This window comes from Camarhynchus parvulus, chromosome 7, assembly GCF_901933205.1.
Source record: "Camarhynchus parvulus chromosome 7, STF_HiC, whole genome shotgun sequence".
NCBI lineage: Eukaryota > Metazoa > Chordata > Aves > Passeriformes > Thraupidae > Camarhynchus > Camarhynchus parvulus.
Window position 1 is genome coordinate 17,190,479 of NC_044577.1, and position 15,553 is coordinate 17,206,031.

Genomic DNA, 15,553 nt, shown 5'->3' on the forward strand with positions numbered 1-15,553 from the left:
CTCTGTTAAATTTTCAAAAGGATGGGGGAGATAGGAGATGGATCAAGGAAGATGCTCTCTGTCCTTTGTGGTTAGTACACTTTAAAATATACGTGTCTGCAGAAAAAGTGGCTAAGATGGGTTAGGAGTTTACAGTAAAAGCTTTGGGATGCTTGGATCCAAATGTCTGCATACAGCTGTCTAATAAATCTAGACAACAAGAGATTATAGTCTAATGGCCTATGTTAGGTATATGCATTGAAATGAATATTTTTTTGTATTTCTACTGGATTGTTAATGTGAGGAGAAGACAAGTGTTCTAGCTCTATGAATTTACATTCTCTTCTTTTTTTTCTTCCTAAAATAGCTAAGTGATTTACAGATTTTTCTGACCTAAAATTATACTTTTTCTATTGTCAATTACAATCCAACAGCCAGATTTGCCGTCCTATGCTATTGCAGTAAAAATTTTAATATCTCAAAGTAATTGTTTTACCTTCACACATGTTGATTCCTGGAACCCTTTTGGCTTCTCAGTGAAGCAAAATTCAGCAGATATAATTTAATTATATATGTATCAAATATCTATCCTATATCTTTCTTTTTCCTTCAGGATTCCTTCAGATAAAAAGAACCACCCGGCTTTCTCATATATTGATAAAATTTTATTGAGCTAATTTGCAGCCTAGAAAACAATGATCCAAGAAGTTAACTAGCTGTCATTGTTAATCCCATGCAACATGATATGTAACAGAAGAGAGGCCAGAAGATTATTCTGAAAGTTGTAAGTAAAGCTCTGGTAGAGCACTTATGTGGTGGTAATAAAATAGAGCTTTCAAGGTTGCTGTGGAAAGTTAGAGGCGACAAGCTGAACTAATAAAACCATCAATCCCATAGGCAAATGAGTAAGCAGAGTGATTTTTCAGGCCAGTATCAGCTTAATACATAGGCCAGAAGAGGAGGGATAGTGTAGAAGTATGTAGTGTCACACATAAAACTGCATTTTGTGGGACAGGAGAGGAGGTGGTTGCTGGTTTATTGGCTGACCTACAGTTAGAGGAGTTAGCCCTTGCCTTGGAGGGGAATGCTGGAATTTTTTCCTATATGGAAGATACTCCAAATCTACAAATATAATTTGGTGAGAGGAGGCCAAATTTGGACCTGTCAACCTTGACACATCCCTTAAAATATTCCAAATTATAGTAATAGTGTGTAAGAGAGTTGTAACAAAGGAGAGATTTTCAGCTCTTTTAACAGAGAGCTATATAATCACACTTTCTTGTAGAAGCATTCAGTGTGAAGATCTGTCAATAGAAATCTCAAACTGTGAATATACAATTGCACTTTATTATCCCTTTGTTATTTTGTAACTACATAGGTATGACAGACAGAAACTGATGTTAAAAGAAATCCACAATTGTCAGTGTGTCACATGCATGAATCCCACAGCTGGAAGTTATTCAGTAAATCAGCATCTTTGGGTAGGTACACCAAGTGCCATATTTTAACAAAATGTTTTTGCTCACAGTAACACTCAAGCTCATAATTTACGAGGAGAATGAACATCCTAAGGTTTTGTAACTGTAGAGCAGAGCAGACAGATGGTGCTCTGCCTTGCACGGAGCAAACAAGGAATTAAACAGGAACTAAACAGTACCAGATAAAAGGTGCTGAGGGGACAGAGTATGTAGGGAAACCTTCAGTTAGATCCATTGCCAAGACATGGCAATGGGAGCCCACATAAGCAAGTACGTGCTGTATTGTAAAACAATAATCATGCGTAAGACACCCTAAGTACACTGAGGTCTCCAAACCTTCACACACCAGCAAAATTATTTGTTTTCCTTTGTGTCTTAAGGATATATGGTGCTACTGTTCTTGGCAGGGCCTAGAAACCAGCCACACACAAAACAGAGATAGATGGAAGTATCTGTTGAACATGAAAGATGAAGAGATGGGGGCATAACACTGCCTGAAGGGTCCTTTTTTTTTTTAAGAATTAACTTTATTTTGTGTTAAAATTGATTAGTGAATTCTTTAATTCTTTATTTGGAGTTTCAGGGAGAATGTGTTGGCTGTGTTTTGTCTGCCAGCTCAAATGAGCTGTTAGTGGCAGTTGTATAGCATTCTTTTCTTGCCTTGTGCCAAACCTTGGTTGCCACTGCCTGTACCTGTGCTCAGGATCAGGAGTTTCCATTTTTAAGGTGGTTAGGGTTAGAATTCCAAAGATTGGAAAAATGTGTTTGTTAGGATGTGCATGTAACAATTACCTCAACAGTCACACTTTTCTGAGAGCTAGTGTCTGTGCTATATTTATTAAATGCATAGACTATTAAAGGAAACAACAATTCTGTTCCCTTAATCCCATTTCTGACAGACCCACGTGCAAATCCTCTGAGAGAGCCATGCACCTGTGACTGAGCTGATGGAGCAGCAAAGCAGAGAGGGGGCCTGAGATCAGCTCCCTAAACAACCAGACCTCAGTGAGTGACAGCTTGTTTTTGTCCTGAGTGATGTGCAGGATCTGGTTCGGAATCTGACAATGGAACCGCTGCTCTGTGACAGTGACCGTAATGTAATTCAATTCAGTCCCCCAACAAGAGCAACAAAGGCCAAAAAACCCACCACAAGTATGCTTAATTTCAAAAAGAACTACTCTGTGAAAATGGGGAAGCCCACTAAAAAGAAGCTAAAATGGACCACTAAAAGAATTAAATTCTTCCAGGCAGTTAGAAGATCTCTGAAGTAGGGACACAGCAGAAGAGCATGCCCCATCCTTTGGGAGAGACTTCAGAAAGAGTGAAAAGAGCCTGACATGGCTAATCAGCAATGGAAAAAAGCTATTAGAAGTAAGAAAGATCATTTAGAAAACCAAAGCTGTGTCTAAACTAAGTAAGAAGGGCTGCATACTATAGACTAAAAATAAAACTGTAATCAAAGTAGCCAAAAGAATTCAAGGGCTAACCAGTGTCAGGAATCAGAATTTTCCCTAAATATTTTTGATTGCTTTAGCACAAGCAAATGATGACCAGCACATAAAATGTACAAAATGGTTATGCATTTTTGTACTGATATTTGCTGTGAGTCAAAGTGGGGCTAATTCCACATAGAAACTTTTTAAAAATTATTCTAAGGACAGAAGGAGACATCAGCATAGGTCTGAGGAAGGATTAACACTACCAAAAGGGAGACCTATGCTACTTAAAAATACATGAGAAGTTTGGTGACAGTGTGATGTTCTTCCAGGTAGTAATAATGAGGATCAGTTGTGAAAAATTGCCAAAGTGATTGGGTAATAAAATTACTCAGATGAAATTCAGAGTAGATAAATGTAAAGTACACGTACGCTGGGGAAAAAAAGCCTTTTTCATCCAGAAGATGATGGCCTGAACTGATGATTACCGCTGAAAAGTGAGATATGGGGGCTATGATAAATAGTTACATGAAAAGATCATCTCAGTCCTTGGCAGTAGTTAAAAAAATATCAATAGTTAGAAGTTATTAGAGAACAGAGAACAAACAGCATCATTTCCCACTGTATAAAGCTATGATGCACCAGGACATTGAAAATTAGGTGAAGTTCTAGACATGTCATTGCAAAAATGAAGTTTTAGGACTGGAAAAAGTCTGGAGAAGGGTGGCAAAGATGGCTTAACCAGCAACTTCTCTGCAGAAGCTGGGAGGCCTGGTAGCATTGAAAGGAGGCAATGGGAGCAGCTGTATCAGAGATGTACAAAACCACAACTGCTAGCAAGAAGGTATGTGCAGACTCACTGCTGTCTCTTAGAGTGCAAGAACATGCGAAAGGCATGGGAGAGAGAAGTTTAAAACAAGAGGAACTTCATGCAGTGGATAAAGGACCTTTGCAGCTCCTTTTCAAAGGCCTTAATGAACACAGGTTTTCATGCAATCAAGGGGAGACCAGACTTTATAACTGGAAGGATGCTACCTTATGTGTGTAGATAAAGTAAAACCCACTCAGAAAATCTTCCAAGCTGAAAATATTCAGAAACTATGCAAGTATTAGGGGGAAATATCACATGTTCTTGTGTTGGTTTTTTTCTCATCAGGTGGCTGCTGCTGACCACCTTCTAGTCTGATTGAATCCTTTCTCTGGCCCAGTATGGCTTCTCATGTGTGTGTGTGATCACAGGTAATTACAGATGCACACTTTGCGCATCCAGACAGTTGTAACATATCTTGCTAAATTAAATCACGTGTTTTTTTGAGATCAAAATGAGATTATAGTCTTAATACTAAAGTAATACCATGATAATTCATACTTAGTTACTCTATAAGGTAGCTGCTAATAATGAGGTTTGGTGTTGGCTGTGAGAGCTGAGTCAGTGTTGGCTGTCTTGGTCTTGAGGTGTCTCGGCTGTGGAGAAAGTGTTACGGTGGGCAGGTTCGCTTGGTGTTTCACCCATTCATTCATTGCCTGGAACAAGAAGCTCAAGTTCACTTCTTTTCATCAGCCAATTTCAGCTGAAATTCAGAGAGCTGATTAACTAAAAAGGAAGGAGTCCTTTTATCTCCAACAGCAGGCCTTGAGCCTGCCTACCATTTTGCATTGTTAGTCTCCTTTTATGCTTATATTTCACTGGTCACTCAGAAATATGTTTAGCATGTTTTTTTGCCTTACATTGAGTTATTTCCTAAGCAGCAACTTTTATTTTTGTCATTTTAGTATCTTTTAATACCTGAAAATATTTTTAATGTTTTTAAAAAATATTTAAGCATTTATTCATGTATTGAAACCATCTTTCCAGTTTCTGAGATGTTCTCTGTATTGTATTTGAACTTGTCAACAATGTATTTTTTTGTAATAGATAGAATTGAGAAACATGTCTCAATTAGCTTCTCATTCTGCTTTTTCTAACTGTTAAGAATCACTGTTCTGATACAGCCTATATTAGTATATTTTGTAATTGGGTTAATTATGAATGTTCTATGATATGATTTTATTTGAAAATGTTGACTGATACAAAGTGTAATTTCTAGAAAAGTGTATGAGTCTTAGAAATTTCTGTTTAGCTGTGTTTTTTAATCTTTCTGATTTTCAGGTATTATTTTTTTCTTTCACACAGGAATGAACACTCTGAAAATGAGGGATTCTGTGTTTTGCCCAGTCCTACCTGAGCCACACCAAGGGGAAAAAAACATCCTTGGGTAATTTTTTTGAGTTCTTTTGTTTTTACGTGACTGTGAAAAATGCTATAAAGATATTAATAATAGAATTACAGTTTAATCGATCCAAGATAGGGGATCAATATGTCACTCTCCTTAAGAAATTTAACAACACTATAGTCCCTTTTTGCTTGATACTCCACTAAGGTGCTATCTAACATATTTTTATTTTTTTAGAAACAACATTCATACTCTGAACTATCCCAATTTGATTAATCATACGCAGATAATTAGTCATTCTGAAAAGAAAATGGCTGCAAAGGAGCACGCTGCCCTGAAGTCAGGCACATTTGGCAGGCTTCGTACTAACTTGATAGTAATTATGATCTCCATCGAGTGAGACAGGCAGTGAATAAGATATTTAACGCTATGTGCTTTGGCTGTGAAAACCTTTTCAACTTGTGCTTTCAATTTCTGGTTTCAAGTGTTATTAAAATATCTATGTGGGTATATTTTAAAAGAAATAATTATCCTTTCCTATACACACACTATTTTTTAATCTCAGGGAATTTTCTCTGTTTACTGACTGCTCCTCAGAGATGGATGCTCTCACCACCTTAGAGAGCAGGACCATAAATATCCTTTTGCAACACAGGAGTTGCAGTTACAGTGTAGTGAAATCTATCATCTCACTCATATGAGATGCAATGTGTCTGCATCAGAAAATTACCCAGAACTTTCTACCCACAGTGACTAGATTTTGGTTTTAATTTTAGAGCTTTGATGTGGTTTTAATTTTAGAGATTTGATGTGTATATTCCAGATAATATCTAGCTCTTTCTAGGTAGTTCTTGTATTTATAAATTGATCTTCCTCTTCACTAAATATTATAGATTCTTGTATGATTTATGTAACACTTCTTTTTTAACACTGTTAGTATAACTCAGCGGACAGTTCCCCAAATATACATGTACAGGCTATGTCAATACTCAGGGTAAGTGCTATGCCTGAACATCTAAATTCTGTAATACCTTTTTTCATGATAGTCCACTGGCCACCAGGAAGAGAAGGCAACATTCTCAGTCAATGAGGAGTTTAGCCATAAGACATCTAGACTGTCATATACAATTGCACTGGATTCAGTCAATTCCAAACTGTTCTGAAACACCTGAAAAAGTTGCTGTTGTTTGTAATTATTATTTTAAAAAAGGTGATACATTGCATAACAGCCATATTCTTATTCCTGGGTTTCTGTTGCATAAAGTTTCTAACTGTAAGTTTGGTATTTATTAAATACATTTGCTAGATCTTCTAGTAGAACTGACGTCTTGCTTCTTGTGCTGTTCCAAGGCACTTCTTGGAGGGAAGAGTAGCAGGAATGAGAGGATAAGACCAAATTTTCAGAATGTTGGATTAATGCCTCTAGTCCAGTCAAGAGTAGGAATATGATTGATGACCTTGCAGTGATGTGGAGGGCAAAATACTGACATGTTACAATAAAAATTTTTTGAAAGCTCAAAATGTTGGCACCTATGACAAGCTGACACATGATTAAGAAAACAGGTTTGTGTTCCTGACTGCTCTGAAACTGAATGTGAACAGCTCCTGCAAACAGTAGTTCTCCTAAATGTCTTTATTCTAAGCCTGTCTATACAGCAAACTACTGCGCCCTGAGGTGTGAATAAATTGATTCAAGTACCAGAAACAACCTAAATGTGGCAGATCTGTGGTCCCTGCACACTTGAAAAAGCCAGGTAAATATGTCTGCAGAGATCTGATTTCCACATAACCAGGTTGTCTTCTTACTGAATGCTGATCAGGTGTAAAGCTTACATGGTATCACTCCACTCTGCTATAGTCTAGGAAGGAGACCTCTAACACATGGGTGTGACATAGCCAAGGACAACATTTGGGCTGTGGGTTAAAACTGCCAGCTGCTTCTTTCTTTGCCTTTTTCCCCCCTCTTCCTTTGTTTGTTTTGGTTTATGCCTGTTTTTTAGCCAACAAACTTAAGCACAACCATAGGACCCCTGAGATGTCCTCCCCTCCCTCCCAGTTTTGTAAATTACCAGAAGCTTATGCGCAGGGCAGCCCGCAGGGAGGGAAGAGCATGTAGGGTGCTGGGGAGTCCAAGGGACTCCCATTGGAGATGATGGCTTCCTTCCTCATCCTTCTCAATTCCACCTTCAAATGTTACCATGGTGGTTGTCTTTTCAAATATGAATGGTCCTGCCATTTCCTTCTCTTGCCTCGTGCCCACAAAGTTTGGCAGGGTCTTTCTTTAAAAAGCACTCTCATCACAGCTCCTGTACTGCCTCCTGCATGCAGGCAGAAAGTGAGGAAGGAGATAAAAAAATAAGGGAAAGCAAAGAACATCTATCAATTCTGAGCATACATTTCCTCAAAAAAATTATTGAAAAAAATACCGTAAGATTTGGCAACTCAGTGAACCTAGCATTTTTTTTCCCCCAAGCTAGCTTTTTTTTTGTTTAGCCTTCCTATCTGGGTTAGCTTTTAACAAATTCAGCAGTCACTTTCTATATGAGTGAGAACATTTTTAGTACTGTGGATCAAGCTGGCAACAAGTGAGCAGTAGTATGAGACCATCAGCAGGTGCGTGGGAGACAGCAGCAATTTGGGAAGCTTGGAAGAGTGCTGGTGATGGAAATCAATGTTCAAAAAGCATAGTAAAAATCTCTTTCTGGTCAGAAGAGGTATTGCTGAAACAACTGTGCTGCTGAGAGCATAATTTGTTTTTCTATTCTTCAACAGTTTCTGATCTTTGTATGTTATCTCTAGGATTTAAAGACAGTTTCCTTTTTTCAATGCATTTGGAAATACTAATCTTTGGATTGAGGTAGGAATTTTACCCATAGTTCCTGAGGGCCACTTATTTAACATCTGTTTAGAGGTAAGGAGGAGAGCAGTTTTTGAATCTCATATTGCATCTGGATCAAAAAGTCACTGCAAAAAGGAGCATTTTAACAAGAAATACTCCAATCATGGAACATTTCCAAATAAAATTTCCCAATAATTATGTCTGCTAGACATAAAACCAGATAAATTATATTGAATCAACTTGTAAATAAATATGAAAGCGGTAGGGGAGGTATGGTTACATGAGTCACCTACACACCAAATAATTATTAACATACTTGTTGATTTTAGTCTTAAGTGTCAGGGTGATTCCCTGCTGTAAAAGCCCCAGTGAATGCATTTGTATTGGCACTTTGCAGCAGAGAGACTCTAATCTGCCAATTCCTAAAAATGAATGCAACATTCTTGAGGAAACCATGCTGGAAGTGGCACTCTGGGTAAAATTCTGAAGGGAAGAGGAACATTTTCACTGTCTTTAAGAAGGCCAACATTTGTTGACTGATAACAACTAATGAGAGACTGGAGAGTTGGAGTATCAAAGAGGTAGTTAATGAAAGGTATACTAAAAGGTTGAGTTGAAAAACACATTAGAATCAATGCGAAGTGTCTTAGCCTCAGGTCTGATGTGCTCTTCATAATGCTGGTGTAGTCCTTTGGTATTCAGTGTGTCAGGATAATCTACAGTAGGAGGGAAGTTAGGTATAATACAGAGCAAAAGAGGCAATCCAGAAAAAAAGTTTTTCAAACAGAAGCTGGGACTCCAGGAGGATACAGTCAGGCTATCCTAAGGAGTAAGAAGTGTGCCAGAGGTAAGTAAAAGGGAATTATGATGAAGATGAAAGTCACAGAAAGAAGGGTAATGGGAAAGGTCTTCTGTTTCCAAGGCAAAGAAACAACCTAATTATTTACAACAGGACATTAATTGTCCATTAAACATAGGTGCTGTGGAAAGTAAATATTCAGCTTTTGGTGACCCAAGAATGCATATCACTGACTGAAACATTTGTTTCAAATGAGGGATTGATAGTGTCATCTATAAGGAGAAAAGTTGTTTGAATGAAAATGTTTTTGCAGGGAGCCCTTCCACCACCCTGTGATATATAGCTTCTTATTTCCTTGGTCTTTCTATGGCTCCATGAAATAATCCTGTATTTCCTTAGTTGAATGTGTGGAGGAAAAATATGAAACATTTTAACAAAATTTTCATCCATGCTACAGAAGCTACTTTCAGATGTGATTCTCTGCTTGAGGTAAGACATGTATCTGCCCTGTTTCATGCCATATTGTACTCTAAGTACTAGTAAGAAGAAAGGGATGTTATTATACTGCAACTATATCTTTTACAGATAAATTGTTTATTGTAGAATGGTTTTTTACTCTGTTCTTGGTCTGAATGAACATAATTTTGATGTAATAGAAAAGAGGATAAAAACAAAATCACTAGAGTCATAAGAAGAATGCTGTCTTCTGTTTTACTTGATGAAGCATAGTTATTGAAGTTTCTTCTTTGTAATAAGATTATTTATCCTTTTTTCTGTTCAGATGCTACCACCTTATGGTTGCATGCCCTGGTAAAGACTAGGAGAATATTCATAATCAATGAAGGATACACAGAAGTAGAGTGTACTCCAAGGAGAGCAGAGTAAAATGATACAATAAAGTGCCTGGTAAAAATAGTCTCATAATTTTGGGGTGAACTAGTTTTCCTCCAGAAAAGGAACTGAAATTAAAATCTATCAACAAAATCTGCATAGAATTTGATAGCCTGTTCAGCTGGCTACAGAGAGAAGATACAGGCACAGTCCAGGAGATCTAGCAGCCAGAACTTCTAGAAAAGGCATGCTGCCAGAGTCTGATAGAAAATAAATTAAAATACTATCTACTGGTTCTATAGTTAAAAGGATTGTTCCCAGGCTTCATAAGTGCATACACAAAAAGAGACAATTGTGATAAAGGGTTAATATGCTGGGTGAATATTGTTTATATCTCTATATTGTTAGCACCAGGGTGTTGATGAGCACATATTTATCCATAAGCCACTAATTTACTGCCACTTTGCCCATGGTGTTGGAGAACCTCATTACTTCCCAGTATCTGATTGGGAGAAGCTGACCAGAATTTTAACAGCATCATGAGAGCACTACAATGAGCTTCATGCTGCAATGAACCTGTTGTCTAAGGCTGCCACACAGCACACGTAAGTTTCTTTACTTTTGATACATATAACGTGCTCTAGCAGAGTTTATCACTGATGTGCAAATTCATTTAAAGGTGACCGGCAGGAGTATTAAAAACAGCCTCCAAGGTTTAGGGATATATGCTGAGTGCCCCAGGCATTTATCACAGTTTTAATATGGACTGTAACCATTTTTACTTGTAATGCTTCCAAGAAGTCTTCACTCACTATAAATTGTTGGTTCCTTCTCAGTATGACCCGCTGGCCTGCTAGTGGCCATGTCAAATGTTCTGTAGAGCCCTGAGGGAGACTGGTTTGAGCCATCCAGGTATGTTAAAATTCATTATTACAATGCTACAGTGGCTTCAAACATTCTCCATTTTATGTGGATAGGAAATGAACGATACTAAAAAACCCAAAATGCAACAACAACAAAAGCTCTCTGTGTTAGAAACATATACAGAGCTTTAGAAAAGAGATTTATTTAATGCTATTAAACTAGCCCCATATTTTGCAAAGGGATCATGTGGGGCATCAGCTGTCATCTGCTAAATGTATTCCAAGGGGTCATCTCATAGGAGCAGTTGCTGTTATGCAGTTAGAATTCAGGGGGTTTTGAAAAGAAAATTAAAAGGGTAGTTGGGTAGAGAGAATGGGGCTTAAATGTAAATTTGCTAAAACTTCTTTTGGAAGAATTTCTGTGGCATACGTTCCATGTTTCTAAATCTGACAAGTACTCAAGTACTCTGACAAGTACTCAATAAAGTGGTTTGACTTTCCATTCCCATATAGATTTTATTTTTGTGCTGAGATGCTAAATTCTTCACCAGTGTAATTATTTTAATGATTTATTAATTTTTTTTCCACAAAATTTGTTAGACAGTCATTATGTCATTTAATTTAGGATTGTTCATACAAGCAAGGATTTCCATGTCCGTTTCACAGAACAAAATACTCATTGCTTTTGCTGGGTGCTCACTTATTGCATTCCATATAGTTTTAACAGTAAAATGGCCTTGGTTAGATTTGTTTTGTATTTGTTGGATCACCCTCTGCTTCTCATACAAATTTAAATTGGTATCAGCTTTGAATTGCTGGCACACTCACATACTCAAAATCTGCACCTCTCCCATTTCATAGCAAGGTAAAATTAGAAATTATTTCTGTTCACATTGGCTCCTTTCTTTCATCTCCTCAAGCCTAAAATAAGTTTAGTAAAAATTTAAATAAAGTGTCTTATTAAAAAGATCTTGGTGCATCCAAAAATTACCCATTTATAGTATTCTCAGGAAAGTCATTGGATTTATCTCAGTGCTAAATGATGAAGAACTCCCAAGAAATACATATAGGCTTCATCCACTGGGACCAAAGCAGAAAGCAAATTAGCTCTTTATCTTGTTTGGATTTTTTTAATCAAGAAAAATGCAGTTAATTACTGTGACAGGAAGCAGTGCATGTAGAAACTGCACTGAGCCTGGAGCCAGATGTCACGCAGTCTAAGATAGCTTAAGTTTGTTGTGCTGCCTCTCTGTCAACAGAAGAGAACCTCCTCAATCACAGCTAGAACTCGTTACTTAATTCAAATAGGAATTTCAGTAACTCACATGAGGGAAACTTATTTTTTTCATGGCTATAAATGTTTGTTTGTTGGGTTTTGGTTTCAGTATTTTTAACATGGCCTTGTGGGGTTTGGGATTGTTCTGAAACCTGGATGAACTTAACATCTCCGTGACCTTTCAACCTCTCAATTTGTTTGCAACTGGCTAGTGAAAATTGCCAACTTTGATTCAACAGACAAGCATGATGTATTACTGAATTAGAATGGAAATAAAGGAAATTAGTTTCTTTTAAAAACCCCTACATTTAGAGAAGGGGAATTAATACAAAATGCAGAGCAGGACTCAGTCAAAACGGTTCATTTTGTTCCCCCTGGCTACTCTGGGAATCACAGAAGTTCAGATCAGGATCACTTGGATTGGCTTGGATCAGTTTATGAAGATTTTACTACTATATTCTAGTCCATTGCTTTTGATAGTTCAAATATCTTAAGAATGCCTGCTATCAAGCAAAAAGAAATACTCTTAGTCCTATTTTTATAATTATCAGCTGAATTCTTGAGACTTCTTGTGGCAATGCTTTCTTAATTGGAGTTGGAAGTAGTATCAAGCAAAGTCCATACTGTTTGAGTATATTTCCACTGAGTCTTTCACAGCTCAGTGGAATTTTATCAAACCTCCAGACTTTAAGTAGAAGGTCAGGGTATGGATTTGGGATTGCTGTGATGTTTGTTACGTTGCAACAGTTCATAAAGCATTGCTGACTCCCAAATGCCAGCGAGGAGAGAGTGTTTGCTTTCCACAAGGAATGACCCGAGTCAGATTGTGTGTCAGTGGTAGGACTCAAGTTCAACAGCACATTTTAAGGTTTGTTTCTGTGTTAGTGGTTGGACTTGATGGTCTTTTCCAGCCTTAGTGATTCTATGATTCTTCTTCTCATCAATGCAGAGCCTTCAAATTTTGACCCTGGAACACTGCTCTGTGGATTGTCTGGTTTCATGCATAGGCTGTTCTTGTGAGTACATTCCATCAGTAAGCAATGTCAGAAGGCAAAGGAAGAAGGCTGGTTGCCATATGTATGCATGGTTTCTCATCTGCTGTTTTCTTTTTTGTTTTTCTCAGCCTTTGTAAGGAATGCTAATTTAACTTCCATGTTTATGTTGTTTGGGCACCTATCCCAAATTCAGACCATCATTCAGCAACCTATTACACCAGTTCCCAACAGAGTGCAGGGATCCATGACAAATGACGTCCAGCCCAGGCAGGGGGTGAAGGCTGTGGTGTGAGAGAAGCACTGTGAGAGGCAGAAGATCCCAGTTCTTAGCTCTGTAAGACTCAGCACAAGCTGGGAAGCCACCACCTCACAGACAGCTGATAGGGTATCAGACAAGTGGCTAGGTAAAACCTAAATGCCTGTTCCTGGCTCCTACTGTGTTCCTACTATCACAGTTTATCTGTAATTTAGGAAAGAAACATGTAATCTTACCAATTGCCTTGTAAAAGTTGTAAGCTCCTTGTTTACACAGTTCCATGAAATAGATAGTGTTTCAAGGTTACTTGTGACTAGCTTTTGTTCTGAGGTGGCAGGGAATGTGGCTTCTAATTAGCTTATCATGTTCATCAAAGTCAAATTCTTCAAATCCTTGGGACATGCATTACAGAGAAATTGCCTCCAAGTATGATGTAGTAAGAAGAAACTGGCATTATTTAATCTGTTGGAAATTCATAGAAAATAATGCGACATTTACCCCATTTTGACTGACAAAGTAAAAATATTACAATATTGCAATATTTCTCAAAATATATGTTCAGCAAACTATAGTCATATTAATGTCTAAATTGTTATTTTTACATTAATAGAATGGCTTCAAAGATGGATCTTTTACTAGGAATATGCCTAGAGTTATAGAAATAAAGTAAGTATTTTATATTTATAGTGCACAATAAAATGCAATCAATGATGAAAGAATGCTATGAAATGGAGTACAGAATATCAGAAATCAAAACTGCAGAGAAAAATTTTCTGCTTTTCTCATCAGCAAAATGTTGAAATTACGAAGTTTGCTACTATGTGTTTGATGGGTGATAGTCTCTTTCACAGCACCAGGCTTATTGAAGACTGATCTTGGTATATTTGTCTCTTTTTTACTTTAATTTTAGAAACAGGTACACTCATGGTGTCTTTATTGAATCTCTTACAACTACTTTGATATGTAACAATGAAGCAAATTTTGGCTCAAAACCCCAGAGTAATAGCAACCAAAATGTCTTGTGTTGGTTTTGAAGAGTTTTTAAAAGACATAAGCTATGCTTCCAAGGATTCTGGGCTCTTTGCTCTAAAGCTGGTAATCATTCAACTTCTTGGCATGATATTATTTTGAAATTTTCAAAATATTTTGGTTATCCCAGAAGTAGTTCCTCTGCCCCTTCTTTGGGAAAGCTTGAAACTGTGTAACTTTGGCTCATAAGTAAAATTCTGCTTTATCAAGAATAAAATTTCTCATAAAGTTCCAACTCTGATTTTTCCAGCCTGCTTTAAACCTGCTCTAAATGCAAGATAATGCAAAGCTGATGGTTTATATGGAGTTTCCAGAGGTGGCTTTAATATGACAACCATGACAGGATAACATTTCATGTGGGAACCTCATGCTTAGAGGACTGAATTGGAAGATTGTGGCTAAAACTATTGGAGAAGGGCATAAGTCCTCAATGACAACAAACAAGTGGCAAGGTAACATAAAATCTTGTCCAACAGCACTAGTTTCCTTACTTGCCTTCTGTTTCCAAAATAGGGGTTTAGTATAAAAAAAAAGCATTAATGTTATTTATCAGTTCTAACTTGGGATCAGGAAAAGCAGCTGGGAATTTCATATGAAAGGTCCATATTTTTGCCTTTCCTGTGTATAGTGCTATTTGATATGGATGGACACAACTCCCATAATTCCTCCATTCTCAAGTTAAAAAATGTAACATCATCCCCACTTGCAGGTATACACACAGTATAGAGGCACCCAGTTAAACTGCTCACTTACAAGGTGGCTGCGTCCTGACTCCTACTTAATTTAGACTGTGAAACCACAGCTTTATTGGCGGCAGTCCTGCACAGTGCAGGCACTCTCTCAGCATTCTTCAAGCCTGCTCTGATCACTAGCTCTGAGTTTAAAGCTCAAGAATAAAGGTGCTTCTTTATTCGATAATTTCATAAGGCAGGCACTGTAAGTATTATGTTTTCTTGTAGAAACAAAACTGCAGCTTTGACTTGTTTACCCTATTGTATGCAAAGTTGTTCAATCCTGAAGGTGAGTCAGAAAAATCTCCTTGTATCAAGGATTTAATTTGTTTTATAAACTCAATAGTAGCTGTCCTTTTTTTTAATTATGCACAAAGTAATTATATGTTATATATATATATATATATATAAGCTCGAGTTTTACTTTACCTTTATAATCAAGACGACTTTAACACTTATTTAATCTTCTTTCTACCTGCCCCCTTCCCCAAACAGGAGTACTTTACTGCTGTTCTTCCATTCTGTCTGGTTGCTGTCCATACATTCTGCAATTCCTGCATTTTACTAAAATATTAAATGATCCTAGAGGAAAATATTTACTCTAGAAAGTAGTTCGTTATTCTGTAAGGACAAATAGTAGGGGTTTATGGTATAATCAGGAAGCTGCAGTGAGAACAAAACGCTTGCTCACGTTTTTGGGCGGCAGCCCCGTCTTTGTGGCAGCGGCCGCCTCCGCCAATATTAATTGCGCAGTGCCCCCTAGGGACTCTGCCACCGCCGGGACGCCCCAGCGCCGCTCGCACGCTGCTCCTCTTCCCCTTTCTTGAC